Raw genomic sequence first — 23,242 nt, 5'->3', positions numbered from 1 at the left:
GAAAGTAGTAGACATTTACCATTTACTCTAGAGTAAATGTGCAGCTTGAAGGCACTGAAAGTATTTTGAAGTAAGCAGTCCATTTTATTTCATTTATAGTTCATCTTTTCCACTGGATTATAGAATCAGGAAACCATGCAAAACCCCACAATATTATACATCCAATATACAAAGTTTTTGTGTGTGCCTAATTTTTTTCACATGCATTCAAAGCAACAGCCAGGCCTTTTGGTCTCATATGATCCCAACAAAAAGGTAATGGAAGGCAGTGGGAAATTATCCACCATCTGTCAGTTTGATCCCATGGAAAATTTCCAACAACAGGAGGAGGTAATTTTTGCCAATTCCCTCTTCTACTACATTAGGCTTCCCAACCCCACTGCCCTGCTGGGGTACCCCTGTATAAGCAGCCTCCTCCCCCGCTCTCAAAAATCTGGAATTGGGGGTGGGGATGGGGAACGGCGCCGTGTCTCTTTCGCTGCCTGCCTCCCTCCCTCGCAGGCTTCAGGCTCCTCCCTTCCTCCGGGTCACAAAGACCCGCCCACTGCCGGCCTGCTATTCACTCCAGTCCGGCCTCCCTTCGCGAGGTGCATGCTGGGACTCGTAGTCCTTGCGTCCTCTCCGGCTGCCGGGTGGTGTCTCCTCGGGGAGTCTGGCTGGCGGAGGGGGGGGGAGCTCCGCCCCCAGAGGACCATGTGCGTTTCTACCTCCAGAGGCTTCAGTCACTGATTGAAAGGCTTCCTCTTGGGATGGGGTGTCTGTGTTACTTGGCAGCAACTCGTGAGTAGAGAGGCCAATCCCCCTTCAGTGTTGCCAGAAATGGGGGGGGGGGGAAGTCTGCTGAGCACTTCATTATTCTCTATGTGGAGATCAATTCTCATAGAGTTTCGGGGGCTCTGGGGGAGCTATTTTTTGAGGTAGAGGCACCAATTTTTCAGTCTAGTATCCAGTGACTCTCCCCAAAGTATTCCCCAAGTTTCAAAATGATTGGACCATGGGGTCCAATTCTATGAGCCCCAAAAGAAGGTGCCCTATCCTTCATTATTTCCTATGGAAGAAAGACATTTAAAAAGGTGTGCTGTCCCTTTAAATGTGATAGCCAGAACTCCCTTGAAGTTCAATTATGCTTGTCACACCCTTGTTCCTGGCTCCGCCCCAATGTCTCCTGGCTCCACCCCCAAAGTCCCCAGATATTTCTTGAATTGGACTTGGCAACCCTATACTACATACCTCCACTCCTCTTCACACTGTTCCTGGGGGTTCCCAGTCCCCTAGAAGCAGCACTGGGAGGCATTTTTTTTCTGTTGTGGGATGGATTGATGAGGAAGTCCTATAATGAGGAGGTGGCAGAGCCAAGCTTTAGGGTTACCAGCCTCCAGGTGACTGAAGTGAGGTCTGGAGACCTCCCACTTTTGCAACTGAGTTCCAGCTGGCAGAGATCAGCTTCCCTGGAGAAAATGGCTGCTTTGAAGGATGGACTCTATGGCATTGTACCATGCTGGGGCCCCTCCCCTTCCCAAACCCTGCCCTTTCCTGGCTCCACCCCCAAAGTCTCCAAGTATTTTCGAGCACAGACCTGGCAACCCCAGCCAAGTTTATATATTGATCCTGAATCTAAAGGTACAGCACTAATGCTCAGGGAGTTATTTTGGATATCTATCTCATTGTATTAAAAAAAGAAAATTCATAAAGACAAATAATGGTACCACAGTTTATTTCTTTTTGTTGTATCTCTGCCTTGAATTTGAGGAAATGAGACAGGGTAGAAATATCATAAATACATTTAGATAAATGCACTGTTATGTTTGCAACTAAGTTGAAATTGGCCTTTAGCAAAGTTGATTTTGCTTCTCTTTCAGTGCAATTCTTGACTAAGTTAGAACCTTCAGTGGACTTAGAAGGGTTCAGGTTGGCTGTTGGCATTGTTAATTAACTTCCAAAGGACCTGAAATCTTGCACAGTTGCTAATAGCTTTGCTCTTGCAAATGTATCTTATTTCTCAATAACACTGTTTAGGAAAAACTGAACAGAGAAATAATAGCCTTTTGAGTATTCAGAATTGTTCCTAAATAGAAGACATCTGATCAGAAGATCTATTTACCTAGATTTCCTTTTATTCTACTCACAGAAATTGCTGGACCATTGGTCACTCTGAATCTCCTTATGATGTTATGTATGATGTCATGCCTGGTTAGAACAGGTTGCCAAGCACCTTCTCAAGTACTGGACCACTAGAGTGTTCAGACGGAGAACCGTTTTTGAGGGCTATTGGACTTCTAAACCAAAAGCTCTTGGCAAGACCTGAACTGGAAACAGCCTTTGGTAGTTGACTCATTTGCTATTCTTTTTTAATTCTTTCTTTCATTCCCTGTAGCTTAAACTCTCACTTCTGCAATTCATTCAGTTTCTTTGATATATGTGCATGTTAATCCATACATGTTGTAGGTCATTTTAATCCTGCTGAAATCTGTAATAAATAGAAAGACAAGAGAGTCCTACGGAGAGATGTGTTGCTATGTATGCAGTACAATCCTAAACAGATTTACACCCTTCTTAAGTCCATTTACGTTGATGGGTTTAGATGGGTGTAACTCTGCTGAGGATGGCATTGTTTGTCTCAGTGATTTCAACCGGAGTTATACATTCCATTTTTCATCAATCTATTTCTCTGTCTGTCTGTCTATCAATCATCCATCCATCCATCATACCTTTATTCTACCCTGTCTTAAAAGTTACTCTTGAAGCAGGTAACAAAGCTAAAAATACAACAGAGTTAATAAACAATTAAAATGTAGCCTTTAAAAAAAATATCAAGAGACTATCAATCCAAACTGGCAAGAGATTATCAATAAAATAACAGTCAAGATACCAGCAATCTCTTTAGAGCTGTCTTAATTAAAGTCAGCAATAAAATCTCAGGATGACAGAAAAAATAAATACGGTAATCAATGGCAGAAAGAATATGAAATCTTCACTATAAGAACAACACGAAAAGCCCCTCCCACCCCAGCAATAACTAAATGTAAATATTTTGTGCCTGTGCCTAAAACTGTGCCTGTGCCTAAAACACCTGTGACTTGGTGTTAATTTCTTCAAGATGGGAATCGGGAATGCCACAGTTGCAGTGCTACAAAGCCCGTGGGCTCTACCCACCTCGTTTGGGAGGAATGGGGCAAAGACCTCTGAAGACATTCTTCAGAGGGCATTTCTTCATTTGCCCCCTGGCTCTATAGATTATAACCAGAATTTTGGATTGTGCCCAGAAACAAAGTGGCAGCTACTGCAGATAATCCAAGACGGTCCCAAGGCAAGCTCTTTGCAACTCATTCTTGCAAGCACCTTTCCAGCTACACTGTGTGCCAATTAACATTCTTCAAGGGTAGCCCTGTATGAAGTGAATTCATTAATCTAATCCGGCTAGACAGAGACTAATTTCCAAATCAGTAGTTATTAGTTAATATAATTTTCAATTCCAGAGGAATTGCCAATATGTTAACCTGTTCAAGGGATACAGAGGAGAACTTTGTGGAACATATTTTTTCAGAAGATTGTAGACTCTCCTCACTGGAGGCCATTAAGCAGAGGTTGGATGGCCATCTGTCAGGGATACTCTGTGTTTTTGCAGTGGGAAGGAGGCTGAACCTCATGGCTTCCAAAGCTTCTTCCAACTCTTTATCTCTATGATTCATCTTAAAAATTAAGGTCCAAATTACATAATACTTGAGCTCAGTGATTAGAATTCTGCATTATTTGGAACATATTATTTGAACTTAAAAAGCAGCAGGGAGGGCAATATGGATTGAAGCCGCAAAGCTGCAGAGTGGAAAGTTGAACTGTTCTATGCTATTTTTTCTGATAAATCCCCCCATCTATTGTAAGGTCAATAAGAAGAGGAAGAGATATCAAGGCTGTGGCTTTCTTTGGCAGACACTTCCAAGGGCCAAAGCCCACCTTGCCCAACCCAGAAAGTCACCTTTAGCCAATGAAAGCTTACACCATTAAACATTCATATTTAAAGTGCCGCAAGTCTTTTTTATTATAATTTGCCATGAATCACTTGCTACATGTTCTAGTTTTTCTTCATTTATACTTTTTAACACACCCAGTAGGTTTATTTTACTGTATTCAAGAGCAGCAAAACACTTGATGTTTAAATGGCAGCAGCAAATTGTCAGGAAAATATTTCATCTTCTAGCATACAAATTTAAAATTAGTCCACCAAAAGCCTTCATTCTGACTGACAAGTGTACTTCTTGATTATTTCCCTTTCCTTTCTCATTCTCTTTCTCTCCTTTCCCCCCTTTTTTGTTACAAATGCTAAAAATGTGTGTTCATATTTGGGGGACAGTAAAGCAGCTGTTCCAGCCACCTGTAGAATGTTGGGGTCTCAGTTGTACCGGAGGGTGTTGCTATGGAAACCAACTGCCATGCATGCAGCTCCTGCTTTGTGAAGCTCAGGGGGGGGGTGAAGATGTCAAGCTAAATGATACCTTTCAGGAGCAATGAAAACTTTTGCCGCACTTCACATTCCCAGCACCGCCGCCTCCGCAATTGCAATTCACAACCATGTTTTGTCTCTTGTACATTCTTCACTCCAGTCTACTGCTTGCCTCTTTCACCCAAAGAAAGCAAATCCAGTTTCAAGGCAAGTTTTGTTTGTATTTTAAGGACTCTCAATTATAACTTTGTAAGGAAGGGGAAATGCTGTTACCTTATTTACCCCTCGCATTGACAGTTCCTCTCCCGTCCTGTAGCATTATATATTACATTAAAGCATGCAATTATATTAAAATTGCCATCCTCCAGGTGGTGGCTGGAGAGCTCCCAGAATTCCAACTGATTTCCAGGCTAAAGAGACCAGTTCCCCTGGAGAAAATGGCTGCTTTGGAAGTTGGACTCAACGGTGTCATGCCGCCTGAGGTCCCTCCCCTATCCAAAAACTGCCCTCGCCAGGCTTCACCCCCCAAAAACTCCAAGAATTTCCTAACCCAGAGCTAGCAGCCCTTGCAAATAGACATGTCATGAGCATGAATGAACATTGTCTGAATCAACAATATTGATTGCCATTCATGATTTTCATAATAAGGGCTAATTACGATTCACTATATTTATATTGGCTGTGTGAGCTATGTGTCATCACATCACTGTAGATTTATGGCAGCCCTATGAATCTATGACCTCCAAAACATCCTATCATTAACAAGCTTGCAAACTGAAGACCTCAGCTTTCTTTCCTGAATTAATCCATCCCATGCTAGTTCTTCCTCTTTTCCTAATGCCTTCACATCTCCTAGCATTTATATTGGTTATTTCCTACAAGCAGTTTTAACAGAGAAGTGATGCCATAGGATTGCCAACTCCCTCTTGGGAAATACTTGGAGATTTTGAGGGTGGAGTCTAGGAGGGACAGGGTTTAAGGAGGGAAGGCATGAGGCCATAGAGTCCACTCTCCGAAGCAGTGATTTTCTCCAGGATAAGTGATCTTTGGAGGTTGACAATGCTATGTGCAGGCTTTTCTGTTCTTCAGAACTCTTCATCTGGCTGTAGTTGGGTTGCCAGCTTCCAAAAGAAAGGACTGTAGACTTTAATATTATTTATTTCATTTATAGACCCTCCTCCCCTTTTCATAGAGCTTGGGGTGGTGAACAACAGTTCACTAAATACAATGCAATAAATACATTTAAGATCAACTAAAACTGTATGGCACCAGGAATATCCCAAAGCAGACCCCCTATGTACTAGAGCAATCCCACCAATTAGCAATTCCTTGATAGTGTAAAATATAAAAGAATGCCTCCAAATTGTAAGATCTATTAAAACAAGGAATGCTGTAAGGTATTGGGAGGCATCTTTATTGGATTGTTCATCCAGAGATGACGTAAGACCCAAAGACACCCGCAAAACCTCAAATTCTAGGCTGGTTTATTATAGACAGCATGAAGGGCAGAGGTACTGACTTCTATGAAGGTCAGTCCAGTTGCCTAATAACAGTCTAGAATTCTTCTGTACCCACAGAACCTGCCTTTGGAAAGACTAGGTTTGTTTTGAGAGGGGGCGTGTTCTTTTGCTGGATGCCTTATTTATTGTATTGACTAGGCCCAGAGCACATGACTGGAGTCTGGATTATCTCTGGTTTTACCCTAGGCCTGTTATAGAACATTTATCCAATCATCTTGACAGATTATAAATACCTCCCTCCTCTGAGATGACAGGAAAGTACATATCCCAGAATTCTTGAAAACAAATATAATAGAAAACAGCTCTTGGTCAGTCCTTTGGGAAATGCTAAACACATATTTAAGAGGATTTATCATCTCTCACACTGTGCGTTAGAGGAAAAATCAGGCAAGAGAAATTTGTCACCTTAGAAACCAAATGTAAATACTGCTCCGGTTCTAACAAATCCCCAACATCTGTCTGTCAGTTTTGATGATCTAGTCAAGATAGGCTCTCAGATTAAGGAACTGCATTCTGATGAAGCAGAATTTGTTGTAGCAGACAGACATACCATGAGATGAGGAGAAAGGTTGGTAAATTTTTACTACTACGTGTTAAAACAACTGTAGATCCTTGTTATTGGGGATAGTGAAAGATTGTTTTGCATAACTCAAAGACACACACACACAAAACAATAAACCATAACATAAATGACAAGTACCCATAACAATTCTCATATTAAAGTGCTTGTACAACAGGGACCAGCTATAAAAAATTAAGCAAAATTAATTGGGGGGGGGGAACCTAAAATAAAGCTTTTCCATGCCCCCCTCCACCTTGTCAGTCTTCTGCCAACCCAGCATGATTGTGGGTACCTACCCTTGCCCCCCCTCCTCTGCAGGGCCAGCCCTGGACTGTCTGGCTCCCTAGGCAAGCTTACTTCTGACGCCTCCCCCCTGCACTGATAATGTCACCAAATCACATGTGTAGAACCCAATTTGGTGACCCCAGAAGGCCAGCGCCTTAGGCGATCACCTAGTTTACCTAGTGGCAGGGTTGGTCCTGCTTCTGTGGCAGTGCCATGCCCCTCTGTTTGTCTCCACCATTTGGCTGCTTTGCTGCTATTGCCACGAGGTCTCTCATCCATTTTCCTATGAGATGTTGCCTTTGTGGAAGAGTATTCGACTTCAAATGAAAATTGGTGATAAAATGAACTTGGGGAAGGGACAGGAAAATAAATAAGCCAACCGACTGACATAGTTGCCAATTTTAAAACATTTATCCTATTGCAAGAATCTATCCTCCCTTTGAGAACATTCTCTGGCAGTACATCCAACTCCAACATTGCCTTGAATCCTATTTTGGCCCTGAAATACTCGGTGCTTCAGAACTGCTGCACATTTGTGTTCTATGCATTCATTTACATCCTGCTTTTCACCCCAAATGGTAGGATTACTAACCTGCACGTGGGACCTAGAGACCTGGAATTACCACTGATGTCCAGATGATAGAGATCAATTTCCCTGGAGAGAATGGCTGCTTTGAAGGGTGGCCTGTATGAAATTATACCATACTGAGGTCCCTCTCTTCCCCAAGCCCCGCCTTCCCCGGACTCCACCACCAAATCTCCAGGAATTTCCAAACTAGGATGGCCAAGTTCAATTCAAGAAATATCTGGGGACTTTATGGTGGAGCCAGGAGCAAGGTTGAGACAAGCATAACTGAACTCTGTAGGGAGTTCTGGCAATCACATTTAAAGGGACTGTGTTCCTTTTAAATGCCTTCCTTCCATAGGAAATAATGGAGGACAGGGGTACCTTATTTGGGGGCTCATAAAATTGGACCCCTTGGTCCAATCCTTTTGAAACTTGGCAAATGTCTTGAGGAGGAGCCCCAGATGCTACGCTGAAATGTTGGTGCCTCTACCTCAAAAAACAACTCCCATGAAACCCCAGATACCCACAAATCAATCTCTGTCTCTGCTGTATGTTTCTCTCTCTGCTGTGAGATCTTCCTTCTGGCTCCAGGCTATATGCTCAGGCTAAGAGTGAAAGGCTAAGATCCCTGCAACTGGAGAGAGAGAGAAACAGTCAGTCTGGAGAAAACAGCCACTTTGGAAAATGGACTCTATGACATTATAGCCCACTGAAGTCCCTCCCTGTAATGTACTGAAGTCGGAGATGTTCAGATGGCAACATGCTTTATTAGAGAGTACATCACAAAGACAACATGGCGGGGCCATGTCCCCAGTTATATACATTTCCCGGAACAACCATTTCCTGGAACAACCTTCTTCCTGGTCAGGTCCAATCCTGGCCAGTTAAACTTCCCGCCGCTGATCGTCATAGGTGGGCAGCGTTCGTCCCTTCCAGGCACCGCCCTCAGGTGCACTGTGCCTTACTTTCCAGGACAAACGCCAGACAAAACTCCTCCCCCCTAGTTCAAGATACATAGTCTTTCAAATGAGCGGGTGGCCGCTGCTCTCTGACTGACTGCTGAGGTTCGATCTGGGGAGCTGGGACTGCTGCCTGGGGTTCTGTAACTGCTGGTTCCTCACTTTGAGCTGCGGTTGGAAGAGCATTGTCTCGATCCTGCGGCGGTATCTCCCCCGCCCTGTAAGGCTCCTCTGCCAGCGAGCTCGGCAGGGTTGCTTCCTGCGGCGGCTTCGTGCTCTCCCTGTTCCCCACTTCCCTGGCCCTGCCGGTTCCTCCGGCAGGGTGCATCGGCGGAGTTGGTCTATGTGTCTCCGGAGGAGCTGCCCCCCTTCCGACGATGAGCAGGACCCGGTGAGCTGCAGCACCCAAGCTGGTATCCACTCCGACCCGCTCACAAAGTTCTTGACATAGACTGGATCCCCTGGAAAGAACCCCCTAGTGACCTCCCTGGTCTCGGGGGAGCTGCGGAGGTCCAGGGCCTGGTTGAGGTGTAACGTATTGAGCTGGGTGGTTAACTCCCTGCCCATGAGTAACTCGGCAGAGTTTACGCCCATAGCCAGGTTGGGGTTGATCCTGTTCCCAAATAGGAAGGCGGACAGTCGGTGGTCCCAATCCCCTTGGACTATGCGACCCAGGGCCTCCTTGGTTGTGCGAACCATGCGCTCCGCTTGGCCGTTAGTGGCCGGGTGAAAGGAAGCGGACCGTATATGGCGGATGAGGTACCTATTCAGGAATTCCTGGAACTCCTGAGAGGTAAACATGGTGCCATTGTCCATCACTACGGTGTCAGGGATTCCATGGGTGCAAAAAATCCTCCTTAAGGCTCTGACTGCGGCCGCGGTGGTGGTGGAAGCGACTGGGATGACCTCCAGCCACTTCGTGTAAGCATCCACCAAGATAAAGAATATTTGCCCTTGATATGACCCCGCAAAGTCTAAGTGTAGCCAGGACCACAGCACCCGATTGGATTCCCAGCGGTGAATGGGGGCGCCGGACAGATTCGGCTGGGACTCTTGGCAGGGCAGGCACATCCTAACCCACCCCTCTATCTCTTCATCCATTACCGGCCACCATACATAGCTCTGCATCAGAGCTTTCATACGCACTACCCCCGAGTGCGTTTCGTGCAACGCTTTGAGCACTTGCTTCTGGAGTGGGGGAGGGACCACCACTCTGCTGCCCCAAAGAATACACCCTTTGTGTAAGGAGAATTCATCCTGGTGGGAAACATACAGTCTGAATTCAGCGTCCAATTTGCCCATGGGCCAACCCCTCCCCACCCAATCCGAAACGCATGCAAGGATGTGGTCTCTGCCCGTGGACCTGGCAACCTCCGCTGCATGGAGGGGCTGCTCCAGCAGAGACTCCAGGAGCATCACGTGGTGGGCCGGGGCCGAATCTGGATCCATCTCTGGTAGCGACAGGTGGCTGAGGGCACCTGCGTGGCCCATTGCCTTGCCAGGGCGGTAGACAAGCTGGTAGGTTTATGATTTGAGGAACTCGTTCCACTGCAGGACCAGCTGTGACAGGATCTGTGGTGTCTAGCAGTCTGGGGCGAGTAGGCTGTGCAATGGCTTGTCGTCTGTGGCAATCATGAAGCGCCTACCATACAGGTAGTCATTGAATTTGCCCGACATGATTGCCAATGCCTCCTTATCTATTTGGGCATAGTTGTGCTCAGCCTGGGTCAAAGTGCAAGAGTAATAGGCCATGGGGACCTTTCCCGTCCGGTACTTTGTGTCCCAGGACAGCACCCACTCCGTAAGGGGAAGCATTGCATGCTAAAATCACGGGGAGGGACTTGTCAAAATGGTGGAGTACCTCATTTGAAACCAAGATGTCCTTGACCCCCTGGAAGGCCGCAGCCTGCTTTTCCCCCCAGATCCATGGGGCGCCCTTATTTAGGAGTCTGTGTAGGGGTTCGGCCAGGGCTGCTTTGTGGGGCAAGAATGAGTAGTAAAAGTTCAGGAGCCCCAAAAAACCTTGTAGCTCTGCCCTGCAAGTGGGGGCCGGGGCCTGTACTATTGCCCTGGTCTTGTCGGCTGTTGGGTGAATTCCTGCGGCATCCACCGCAAGCCCCAGGAACTTCACCCTTGGCACCCCAAGTGAGCACTTCTCCCACTTCACCTTAAGACCCGCATTCTGGAAACGGCAGAGCACCTCTCGAAGGCAGTGGCAGAACTCGTTGGCGTTGGGTGCCGCTATCAAAACATCATCGAAAAAGGGTTGTACTCCAGGAATCCCTTTAAGGAGAGAGTCCATTAAGCTTTGGAAAATTCCCGGAGCCATGCTGACCCCAAATTGTAGCCTCCACACCTTGAAAGCACCCTGGTGCGTAACAATGGTCTGGGCCTCAGCCGTTTGCTCATCCACTGGAAGTTGTTGGTATGGTTGGGCCAAATCCAACTTCCCAAAAATCTTGGAACCGGCCAGGGAGGCAAGGACATGGCTGACCACCAGGACGGGGTATGAGTGGTCCTGTAGTGCTTTATTAATTGTGCATTTGTAGTCTGCACGGATGCGCACATCCCCGTTTGGCTTGACTGGGGTGACTATGGGGGTTTCCCAAGTGGCATGTAAGACGGGCTCTAGCACCCCCTGGGCCACGAGGCAGTCCAGTTCGGCTTCGATTTTTTACTTAAGTGCAAATGGAACCCGCCGAGCCTAATGTACTGAAGTCGGAGACATTCAGATGGCAACATGCTTTACTAGCGAGTACATAAAAAAACAACATGGCGGGTCCGGGTCCCCTGTTATATACATTTCCCAGAACAACTTTCTTCCTGGTCAGGTCCAATTCTGGCCAGTTAAACTTCCCACCACTGATCATCATAGGCGGGCTGTGTTCGTCCCTTCCAAGCACCACCCACAGGTGCACTGTGCTGTACTTTCCGGGACGAATGCCAGACACAACACTCCCCTTCTTAAATCCTGCCCTCCTCAGGCTCTACTCCCAAAATCTCCAGGTATTTCTAAACTGGAGCTGGCAACCTTAGCTGGCAGCTGTCATCTCTTCCCACTTTTGCCCTTCCTGCTGAAGATGCTCTTCTCTGGCCACACCCAGGCCATAAGCACCTGCACAGGAGAAAGACAAATACTCAGCCTGGGCTAACTGGTACATGCCGGCTGCTATCTCCTTTGTGCCAACAGCCACATAGAAGTGATCTTGGGGAAATGCATTAAATACAGAAGCAGGGATCAAGTAGCGTTCCAGCCAAAACAACAATAGTTATCACAGGAATTCAGAAAAATGCCTCAGTAGATCTTCAGCTAAGATTAAGTCAGCCCCAAGATATTGTTTTGACCACATTGGCCTCCAGTCAAAGCCTTTAAGCATGGGATCACTGACAGCGAGTGATGCTGGCCATGTAATTCACCACAAACTAATCTGGTACATCTGTTAGGCTGTGCCCTCGAATTACAACATTCTGGCACAAAACAGAAAGTCAGAGAAGTCTGGTTCTGTCAATCGTCATCAGTTTCTCCTTCAACTATACAAGAACCAAGCATGACGTTTCTGGGCCTGGTACAAACTTGTAACAAGGATCTCCTTTACCAAGTCCAATGCATACATATAACCTCATGAGTTGTAAAACAAAACGTCGTATTTTTGTTTCTGTCTGTCTATTAGGGTTGCCAGGTCAATGTTGGAAAATACCTGGAGATTTAGGGGGTGGATCTGGGAGAGGGTGGGGTTTGGGGAGTGGAGGGACCTCAGCACGATACAATGCCATAGAGTCCACCTTCAAAGCTGCCATTTTGTCACCACGAACTCATCAGATCTCAGAAGCTAAGCAAGGTCAACTGTGGTGGTTAGTACATGGATGGGACACTTCCTTAAAATACCCAGTTAAGAGGATACAGGGGCAGGCTGTATTCAGCCACCTCTCTGAATATCCTGCATGCCCACAGTGGGGGTCAGTCACCAGAGGTCGACATGACTTCCAGCTGCAAACACACACATGTACATGCACACCAAAAAATATACAAAAATTCCCCCCAAAGCAGCAATTTTCTCCAGGGGAGTTGATCTCTACCAGTTGGAGATCAGCTGCAAAAGCTGGAGATCTCCAGGCCCCACCTGAAGGCTGAACGAGCACTTAAAGACAAACCGTGTTCCATATACTTAGCAATCCAATTATTAGATTGGCTTTACTGCATTAACTTTTTATTACATCAAATATAAACCATAATGCACAACTTTCAATTATTCAACCTATATAATTGTTATAAGAATCTCTGGATATAATGCAAAGAACCACTCCAATGTAACACTCTGAAGTAGACGCGGCTTGTATGATGGACATGCAATGAACCAATTTCACAGTTCCGGAGAATAGTTCTTGTTGTCTTCCCAAAACTTGGTTGAATTTACCAATAAGACAATTTGCAGAAAATAAATCTTATCAACTGAAGACTGGCAACCTTCAGCAGAACATGTCATGGTCATATGCCTGCAGACTGGGCCAGACCAGCCTACCCTAGACTACCAGACACTGGTGAATTGTTTCTCCTTCCCTTCTCCAGTCTCTGCCCTTGCAGCCATCTCATATCAGGCTGTGTATTCCTGTACGTGTTAGAAAATGGATTTCCAGAACTGTTTTGGTGGCAAAAGGCTGGATCCTATCACTCCACTCAGCTGTGTGAAGTTTTCTTCCAGGGCAAGGATGGAGCTGCCTTACTCTAGAAAGAAATTGAGTCCACTCTCCAAAGCAGGAATTGTCTCCAAAGGAACTGCCATCTGGAGACCAGTTGCAATTCTGGGAGGTCTCCAAGCCCCACCTGGAAGTTGTGCAACCAAACAGAGAATCATGGAATATGGAATGGAAAGAATGGTCAAAAGACCTCCATGACAACCAGCCTCACAATTAACCAAAATGAAAGCAATCATTACCAATCTCTTCAAAATGATATATTAAATAAGTGTATAACTAGTATCATTCCTCAATATAAATAACAGAATGTCCAAAAGCCCAAACTCAAAGTCCCAAAAATATTTAGAAGACAACTCAATGCACACAGTGTCCGAATGGGAAAGTCAGGTGGTTGTTCCAGAAGTGAGCAATTTTATGAAGTCTTGACTGTCGTACTCTTGAGAGCAAAGAGAAGCATAAGCGTTTGTAGTGCGTTATAAAGGATTTATCTGTGAAGCTTACTGAAGCGGAAGCGAAGGATCATGTACAACCTCATAGCGGTGAATTGCATGCTGCCTGCATCTTGAAAATACAAACTGAGAAGCTTGGAAGGCAGGATCTAACCCCGTATGCTTGATCTCCTTCCCTTACAGTCCAAAGATGATCCAACTATAATATGATGGACATAGGGCATGTTGGATTTTGGAGTAAAAAAGAGGGAGTACATAAAATGGACAGGAAATACTAGATAAATAACTTGGGAACAAATCTTTTAAAGCTGCTGGAGTAAGACCATTGCAGTGCAGTCCTAAATGAAGGTATACCCTTGCTCGAGACAGTTTAAGTCAATGGACTTAGAAAGGTGTAACAGTTTAGTGTATTGCCAAGCAACTAAGCTACTGCCTTAGACAGTGATCCAGTTTAACCACTCCTTTTCTCTCCATAACAGATCTCTTTCTTTCCTTCACCACCCCTTTTCATGTTTTCAATGGATCAGGGAGGGAAATAATACAGGAGCCACAGGAGGGAGAAGTTGAAATAGTTTACATTGGTTTATTTTAGGGTTGCCAAGTCCCCAGCTTCCCACAGCGGGGGACTCTCTCATGTGTGGAGCATGTACACGATGCGATGATGTCACCTGGAAGTGACATAATCAAAATGGTGGCGCACATGAGGGGCTGCTCTAGGCATTTCCAGGAAAACTCTATGGTTTTCCCAGACGCTCTAGCCATTTGGGAGGTTAAAACTTGTGTGCTATGTGGTCCTGTTGGCAGAGTATAAGGGTTTGCAGTGTATAACTTTTTTAAAATGGAGACAAGCAGGGCTTTTTTGAGCAGGAACACACAGGAACACAGTTCCATCCAGCTTGGCATCAGTGGGTGTGGCCTAATATGCAAATAAGTTCCTGCTGGGCTTTTTGTAGAAGACAAGGAACCTCTGCCAGGGTATAATGCCATAGAATCCACACTCCAAAGCAGCCACCATTTTCTCCAGGGAAACTGATCTTGATTCTCTGAAGATCAACTGTAATAGCAGGAGACATCCAGATACCACCTGGAGGATGGCAACCCTAGATGTTGTAGACTTAATGAGATTACTTGGTGTTGAGTGCAAATCCCACTTCAGGATGTCCTGAAAATGTGATTAATGCCATATGAGCTATGACTACAAAGCTTGATGGTGAGTTGTAGCAAAAAAATAAAAATAAAAATGCAGAAATAACTACTACTCTAGTAGGCCATCTCAAAATATTCCTAGGGATAAGGAAACAAACTAGGATCCCTCCCTTTGAAAATATAGACAACAGAAGATAATCAGAAACTACACAATACTGTTTGAAACACACAGTGTCCTATAGGTAGGGCTGCCAGCCCTGGGTTGGTAAAGTCCTGTAGATGTGTGTGAGGGGGTAAAGATTCCAGAGAGTAGGGTTTGGAGAGGGAAGGACCTCAGCAGGGCATACGGCCATACAGTCTGCTGTCCATAGCTTCCATTTTCCAGGGCCCACCTGGAGGTTGGAAACTACCTAAGGCTAAGGTAAGGTTGGGAGCAGCAGGAAAATGAAGCTGTCCTTACATAAAATAAGCCAGAGGATAATTTTTATAGTAATTTTAAAAATAATTGTAATTTAGCTATAACATTTCAGTTTAGTTATAACAATGGTAATTTTGATAATTTTGATAATTTTACCAGAACTACAATTGTACAATAGTTATACAGGTTTCACCTGCTCCTTTTGCATTCTTTAATTACTCACTCCCAGCTGGTGTGAAGCTTTCCTCCTTCCTTTTAAGACTCCTCTCCTTTCTCTCTCTTTTCATTACATTATGGAACTGTGGGGGCCAGGGAACCTATTCATTTTATTATATAGAGTGATTATTATATTTTATGCATGCTTCCCTGAATGATTATGATGATGATGCATGATGATGATGAGATGAGACCAATTTTTATTTCTTACCAGGTGCACATAATTCAGTCAAAACTGTGTGATCTTAACTGAGCAAATTTGCAGGCTTAATACCACCCTTGATTGCTAGGGTTGCCAACCTCCTGGTAGGGCCTAAACATCTCCCAGAATTACAACTGCTATCCAGACAAGGGAGATCAGTTTCCCCAGAGAAAACACCAGCTTTGGAAAGTGGACTCTGTGGCATTATGTCCCACTGAAGTTCCTCCCATCCCCAAACACTGTCCTCCCCAACCTCTACTCCCAGATCTTCACCCATTTCCCAAACCAGAGTTGGCAGCCCAACATGATACCTGAGGTAGATGGGGTGTCTGCTCCCCCACTTGTCTGTTAGGGTAGGTGAGAAGATGGAAGGAAACATATGGAGCAGAGGTCCATCAGTGGCTATTTGCCATAAAGTATGGATGGAGCAATATGTCTGGGGCAGTGATGCTCTGTATTCTTGGTACTTGGGGGGCAACAATGGAAGGGCTTCTGGAGTTCTGACCCTGCTGGTGGACCACCTGATGGCACCTGTGTTTTGGCCACTATGTGACACAGAGTGTTTGACTGGATGTGCTATTGGCCTGAGACAACATGGCTTCTCTAATGTTCTTATGTTCTCTTAAACAACATGTGTTCTGGGAATTAATTCACAACAAGTGGCCCTTTTGGTGACCAATACCTTCTTGTTACCCTCAGAGAATGGAGAGGCGATCAAAACGTGAGCTAGACTATGTAAGCAAAGAGCAAGACACCTGTAGTGGAAGCGAGAAGACCTCAGACAGGTGAGTGTAGTGAAGTAATGTCGTGTTGTGGTAAGAGTGTCAGGCTAGATGCCTAAGATGCAGGTTTGAATCCCCACTCTACCATGAAAGTTTGCTGACTGATCTTGGGCCAGTCACTCTCTTAGTCTAACTTACTTCACAGGGTTGTTGCTGTGAGGATAAAACAGCAGAAGGGAGAACAATGCTGTAAGGTGGTTTAGGTCCCCATGTACAGCGAAACATGGTATAAATGTCTACAATAGATTAAAAATGGATCTAGGCAGGAATAATTGAATTAGAGTATTGTAATGCAGACCCTACCTCTTCAGGTGGTGAGAGGGTTCCAGTGGCGGTACTTACCTGGATTGGTTCCCTTTGGAATAGAGACACTAGAGACAAATGTGTTTTTGCATTATTTGCTTATTTACAAATGGAAAAACAAGACAAAGGTAGCAATGCTCCTACAGGGGAGCTGATTCATTTTCCACATTGGATCCTCCAGTGAGAGACACAGTTTCCATTTGTGCCGCAAAAGCCGCGGGACTTTCCGGCTCTTCCGGGTGCTCCGCGGCAATTAGTGCGAAATCTGCGCCGATCCTGCGCGGTGAAGAGGGGGTCGCTGCTGATTAAGGTCAGTGCGAAAACACCCAGAGAGACCCTGACCCTCTAGGTGCTTCAGCCACTCACAACAAAATCTATGCCTTTCTCTCTACCCCCTCTCATTGATAAGATTGCTACAACAGTCACAAATAGAAACATTAGCCTGCCTTTTATTACTGCCCCTAAAGTTGCTACTTTAGGCTAAGCCCATAGGAAATAACAATTCATTGTAAATTTGAAATTCCTTAACGCTATTGTTCCATAGGTTAGCTGGTGTATATATCCCTCTGCCCTATGGAAGGAAAGTTGGAGTGAGCAAAAGACAGTCAGATTAGGGTGCAGTTCTTATATCATTTCAAATTTGAACATAAATCTAGTTGTATAACAGCTGTCCAATATTCATTTTGGACACCTGCCTACCTTAGGGACCGCCTCTCTCCATATGTTCCCCAGAGAGCACTGAGATCCAGCTCCCAAAGTCTTCTAAAAATCCCTGGACCAAAGGAGGCCACACTGAAAGTAACGAGGGAGCAGGCCTTCTCAGTAATGGCTCCCCACTGGTGGAATCAGCTACCGGAGGAAGTGCGAGCCCTGCGGGACCTTAACCAATTCCGCAGGGCTTGCAAAACTACCCTCTTCCAACAAGCTTATAGGGAACTCTGAATGTGACATCTAGCCATCTGGATAGACATCCCACTGAATATAGCACCTTTGATTTACTATGGTTTTATAATTTTTATGTAACTTTTAAATTGTATTTAACAGTATCTTTTATGAATTGTATAACTGATCATGGTATATACCATGTCCTGTTAGCCGCCCTAAGCCTGCTCCGGCAGGGAGGGCGGGATATAAATAAAACTTATTATTATTATTATTTCTATTGGAAACATATTTTTGGGTTCAGAGTGTAGCCTTTTTTATTTTTGCATTTTGTGTGTGTGCATGTGTGTGTGTTTGTGCCTCTGTGCCTGGAAGTCATGGCGACCTCTGGCAACTCCTGCTGAGGCATGGAAGACATTCAGAGAAGTGGCTTGATAGCTTGCCTCCACCTCCTTACTCTGAATTCTTTGGAGGTTTCCCATCCAAATACTTGCCAGAGTCAGCCCTGCTTACCTTCGGCTATCTGACAAGGTCGGGTTTGCCTAGACTATCCAGGTCAGGGCCAGAGTGTAGGTGTATTGGTCAACCAGATTTGAGTCAAGTAGCACCTTAGAGTAGGGTTGCCAAGTCCCTCTGCCACTGTAGCAGGGGACTGTTCTCTCATGCACGATTTGCACGCACGGCACGATGACATCACCTGGAGTGATGTCATCACACTGGGGACGTCATGCCAGGGATGCTCTAGGACTTGCAATAAAACTCTGTGGTACAATAGAGTTTCACCATGATTCTTAGAGCACCACATCGGAGACTCTCTAGGATTCACAATAAAACTCAAAAGATTTTGGGACATAAGTGTTTGAAAGTCAAAGCTCCCTTTGTCAGATACTTTTTTGGTTGTACCTGCCCCCTCCCCCACACAACTAGAAATATTTTAGGCAAGAAAAAAATGAGGACCTCAGCTATAAAGGATCAGAAAGCCCTTCACAAATTCATTGAGAAGATGCATCTGTTGGCACAAATTGTTTGGATAATTCTGTTTAGTGGGAACTCTTCTGATTGGAGAAAGCTCCTGTCGTGTTCCTTTTTCTGTGCCTCATTCTCCCCTTGCTGTTCCAGCCCCCCTACCTCCCAGTGTCTGGGAAACAAAACCAGACATCAAGAAACCAGACTGTCAGAGCAGAAGACTTCCAGTCTCTCCCAGACATTACAAATAATTTTGCATGGATTTAGAGCATCTATTGTATTTCTGATTGGGGTCTCCATTTGGATTTTACGGCTATTATTCAAATTCTGATTGCAATTTGTGGAGCTTCAGTAGACGCTCCCTACACTACACATTTTTCTTTCTTTCTTCAGACATGAAAGCTACAAAGACTTCCGCTTTTGAATTAAAGAAAGTAACCTCTGTGTATAGGAACCATCTCCCAAAATGATGACAATACCCAGATTTCATTTGCAGGAATTACACACACACATTTGGATCTTGAAACTGCATGTTCTTACAGAACAGCAACAGACACTTCTAAATCATACCAAGTTTCCACCTACTTTTTCAGATGCCCCAAATCTCATCCATCTTCTTGTTATTTATAAAAAAACCTCAGACTGTTCCATTTTGATCCTGTCCTTCCTCCAAGGATCTCCAGGTGGTGTGTGTAGGTTTCCCTTTTTTGCATTCTACCCTCAGAACAGTGATGCAAAGTAGATTAGGCTGAGAGAAAGTTACTGACCCTGGATCACCCAGTGAACTTTATGGCTAAGAGTGGGATTTGAAGTCAGGTCTCCCTAGCCCTGTCCAGCAAGCTCACCACTACACCTCACTGATTGAATGATAAATTATTCCAGGCATGGAGCAGGGGTCACTGGGAATGTGTGTGTGTGGGGCAGGAGGTATTTGTGAATTTCCTGCACTGTGCAGGGGGTTGGACTAGATAACTCTGGAGATCCCTTCCAACTCTGATTCTATGATTCTAAGTTTTTGATGGGGGTGAGCTCATTATTGGGTGAATTGGTGTTTAAACTGTTACTCTTTCCTATCCATTACTTTTTTATTTCTGTTGTTGTAGACTGTGATCTCTTTTATATTATAAATTGTACTTCACCTATGACTAAAAGCAATGCTGATTCTTATCTTTAAGCCCTCCAGAGCCTGGGACCCTTCTCTCCAACAGACCACATCTCTTGTTACATGTCCTTGTACAGCTTGTATTCTTCTGATTGTCTCAGCCTTCCCACACCCTGCTTCCTCAGCCCCATATTTGTTCCATAGTGTTTTAACTGTTTTCCCTGGTATCTGAGTTTGTTTGGGATTTTCCATAGACTGTAAGATCCCAAGTTTACTTTTTCCTCCTCAGCCCCAGGCATCAGTCTTAGGACACAGGCATGGAGGGAACCATTAGTTCAATGGTTGACAACAGGCCTGGAGAAAAATGTTCTGTCCATTTAATAGAGCTTAATGTGTGGTAAGTGGGCCATTGAGGCATGGAAATAACATCACCTGGCAGGGCTGCAATTTCTGGGTCAGGAAATTCTTGCAGATTTGAGGAGGGCAGGGTTTGAGGAAGGGATGGACCTCAGCAGGGTATAATGCCACAGAGTGCACTCTCCAAAGTTGCCATTTTCTCTTGGGGAATGGATTTCTGGAGATCTGTTGTAATTCAGGGAGATCTCAAAGACCTATGTGACAGTTGGAAATTCAGTCAACAGGTAAACCACATCCTCTTAAACTTCTGTTAAGGAAGATGTGTGTGTTTTTCTCCATGCCTGTTGGCAACTGTGATCACTCTGTTTTTTCACCTGTAAAGGTGCCAGTTTCAGAAACTGTTTGAGAGGGGGCAGGTGATTGATATAACTGACAGAAATCTGATGGAGAGACATAATGGTGGTGTTATGTATATTAGGCTGGTTATGTCTTTTATATATGCCAGTGGAATTTCTGGCCTTGTTTTACTGCAGCTTTGTGTATGCATTTGTAAGCTACCGTGAGTCTCCAATAAAAAGTGTATATATAAATATTAGCAGCAATCAGAGGACATTTTGCAGAGAAAAAGGTGCAGGGGCTCAGTAGCATATCTCATTTGCATATGCCCCGGGATCTGTGTGCAGCAGGGAGAGAACTCCCCACTGCATGTAGATCTTGGCTGGAGGTTCAGGAGCTGTGCTCCTGTTAGCTCTTGCTGAATTCAAGCCCTGGTAGCAATAGTAATAATATTTTAAAAATCACCCACAATAACTGAAGCCCATGCTAGCCCAGTCTCGTCAGATCTTGGAAGCTAAGCAGGGTTTGTGTTTGGATGGCTAGTGTTTGAATGGGAAGGAAGTCCAGGGTTGCTATGCAGAGGCAGGAAATGGTAAACTACTTCTGAATGTCTCTTGCCTTGAAAACTCTATGGTGTTGTTTGCATGGAGGCAAGTGGATCTATTCTTTTTCTAGTACCCTTTTTAACAGCTGGAATTGTTTTTTTTCCCCTAGTGAAAAAGTGTCAAAAATGGAAAACATGGTAAGTTATTGTTTCTTTAACAATTTTAGGATAAAGTCCTATGAAGTTTTCTAGGTAAAGTCCTACCAAGTTTTCTAGCAAGTTACCCCATTGGTCTATTTAGCTCATAGCTATCTAATCAGGTCTGGCAACAGCTCTCCTGCAGAAATCTTTCTCAATCTGGCTGATGGTAATCTTACTAATTAGAAATGATAGAAATTTAACATGGGACTTCCTGCCTACAAAGCAATTGCTCTGTGTCCCAGCTATAACACTTCCCCCAAAGTCTCCATCCACAGGAGGCAGGAGTTGACTCCACTGTAATCATAGGCCAAAATAAAGATTTCCCCTGTGACTTCCCTCCTAACATCCAGACCAAACCAAAACATTGCATGACAGCAGATTCAATCACTTTCTCAGCTGCATGGGTTAACCATAGCCCCTGGACTTTTGTCCTCTTAGAAACCCGAAATACATATTATGGGGGAAATAATGCCCCCAGGGACATTTCAGATTGAGAAAACAGTGCAGGCAGGAGCTATTCTTCCTCCCACGCTGCGGTCCTGATCAGACCTGGGCCCCTGCAGCACTTCTAAGTGGAGCTGCTACTAGGAACTCACAGATACCATATGTAGGGTTGCTATTTACCAGGGGCATGCCACCTAGGGATCCCTGAAATTGCAGCTCTTCTCCAGACTACAGAGACCAGTTCCCCTGGAGGAAATTGATGCTTTGGAAGATGGACTCTATGACATCATACCCCATTGAGGTCCCTGTCTTCCCCAGGCTCCACCCCCAAACCTCCAAGAGTTTTCCAACCTGGATCTGGAAACACTACCCTCCATTCCCCACCGGTGGCCAAGGGGCACCTGGGAACCCCTAATGCTACCACAACCCATTGCCTGCTGCTGTTAAAGTTGGCAGCATGAGGAGAATAGGGAGGAGCCAGTGGTGTACACACCATGTAATCATTTATGTCCAAAAGTGACATCATCATATTGCGGTGATGTGACATGGTGATGTTGCTTCTGGGTTTTATCCAGAAATGGCATTGCAGAGCCATGAAAATGTCATTTCTGCTCTTCTGTTTCCTCGGAGACCCTTCACCATGCCAATAAGCCAGTTGGCATGCCTAGCAGGACTGCTAGTCCCCATGGTGAGCTCACGTGATTTGTAACATGTAGTCTGGCAGCACTCGATAGCCCTGTTTGATTCTCTGAGTTGATAGGTACACCTTAGCACAGTGAAATGGATAACCGCTTACCAAGTCCCCTGTGCTAAGTAAGACACTGTCTTGTTCACCTGACAAGCAAGTTTAATAAAATGGAAGAGAAGTTGATATTTTCCACTTTCAGGCCACAAATGACTAACAGGGGTGTTGTAAGGATGCCAGCCTCCAGGCAGGACCTGGGTACCCCCCAGATTTACAGCTCATCTCTAGATTACAGAGCTCACTTCCCTTGGAGAAAATGGATGCTTTGGAAGGTAGATTGTAGGGCACTGAGGTCCTTGTCCTCCCCAGGCTCCATCCCCAAATCTCCAGCAGTTTCCCAGCCTGGATCTGGCAACCCTACCCCCCCTTCCCCTGCCAGTGGCCATGGGAAACCTAGAAACCCCTCATCCCTTCTGGCAAACCTATGTTGGTTTGACAGTGAATTAGTAACATTTGCAAGTGTGAGTCATATGTTTTATAACTAGCAGCTGGGTTACCAGACTGACGAGAGCCTTAACAGCTGATGTAACACTAAGCTCTTTTTTACCTGCCAGCAGGGCTTTTTCTTGTAGAAAAAGTCCAGCAGGAACTCATTTGCACATTTGGCCACACCCCCTGATGCCAAGCCAGCCAGAACTGTGTTCCTGTGCGTTCCTGCTACCCACCCCCAACAAACAAACAAACCCAAAAAAGCCCTGCCTGCCAGTCTTATTGGCAGTGCTGCATAGCCCAAAGAAGACAGACATACAAGTGGAACTCAGAGCTTTTTGGGTGCGAAAAGCCCAGTAGGAACTCATATGCATATTAGGCCACACCCCACTGACATCACCATTGTTTCATAAAGGGCTTTTTTGTAGAAGCCCAGCAGGAACTCATTTGCACATTAAGCCACACCCCCTGACACCAAGCCAGCTGGAACTGTGTTCCTGTGTGTTCTTGCTCAAAAAAAGCCCTGGTGGAAATAAACTGAGAAGTCTTCTGGGACTTAATAGGCTACACTGTGTCTTCTCCCTTGTCTTCCAGTTGAAGAAGGTGCTGTTAGAAAACCAGCAGCTGAAAAATGCTGTAAGTTTGTACTATTTTGTTTTTAAAGAACGTGAGAGCTAACTCCTTAGTCTTCAT

General features: G+C 45.1%; 1 long non-coding RNA gene across 1 annotated transcript; it reads left to right on the top strand.

The window, feature by feature from the left end:
• The first annotated feature begins 2,245 nt into the window (after window positions 1-2,245).
• On the top strand, window positions 2,246-23,188 carry LOC132587629 (uncharacterized). Its single transcript, XR_009556463.1, has 4 exons — window positions 2,246-2,322; window positions 16,158-16,243; window positions 20,901-20,928; window positions 23,144-23,188. It is a non-coding gene; the product is annotated as an uncharacterized LOC132587629 (long non-coding RNA).
• Window positions 23,189-23,242: the final 54 nt, after the last annotated feature.

Source organism: Heteronotia binoei, chromosome 1 (genome assembly GCF_032191835.1).
Source record: "Heteronotia binoei isolate CCM8104 ecotype False Entrance Well chromosome 1, APGP_CSIRO_Hbin_v1, whole genome shotgun sequence".
Classification (NCBI taxonomy): Eukaryota; Metazoa; Chordata; class Lepidosauria; order Squamata; family Gekkonidae; genus Heteronotia; species Heteronotia binoei.
This window is presented reverse-complemented; position numbering and strand designations above follow the sequence as displayed.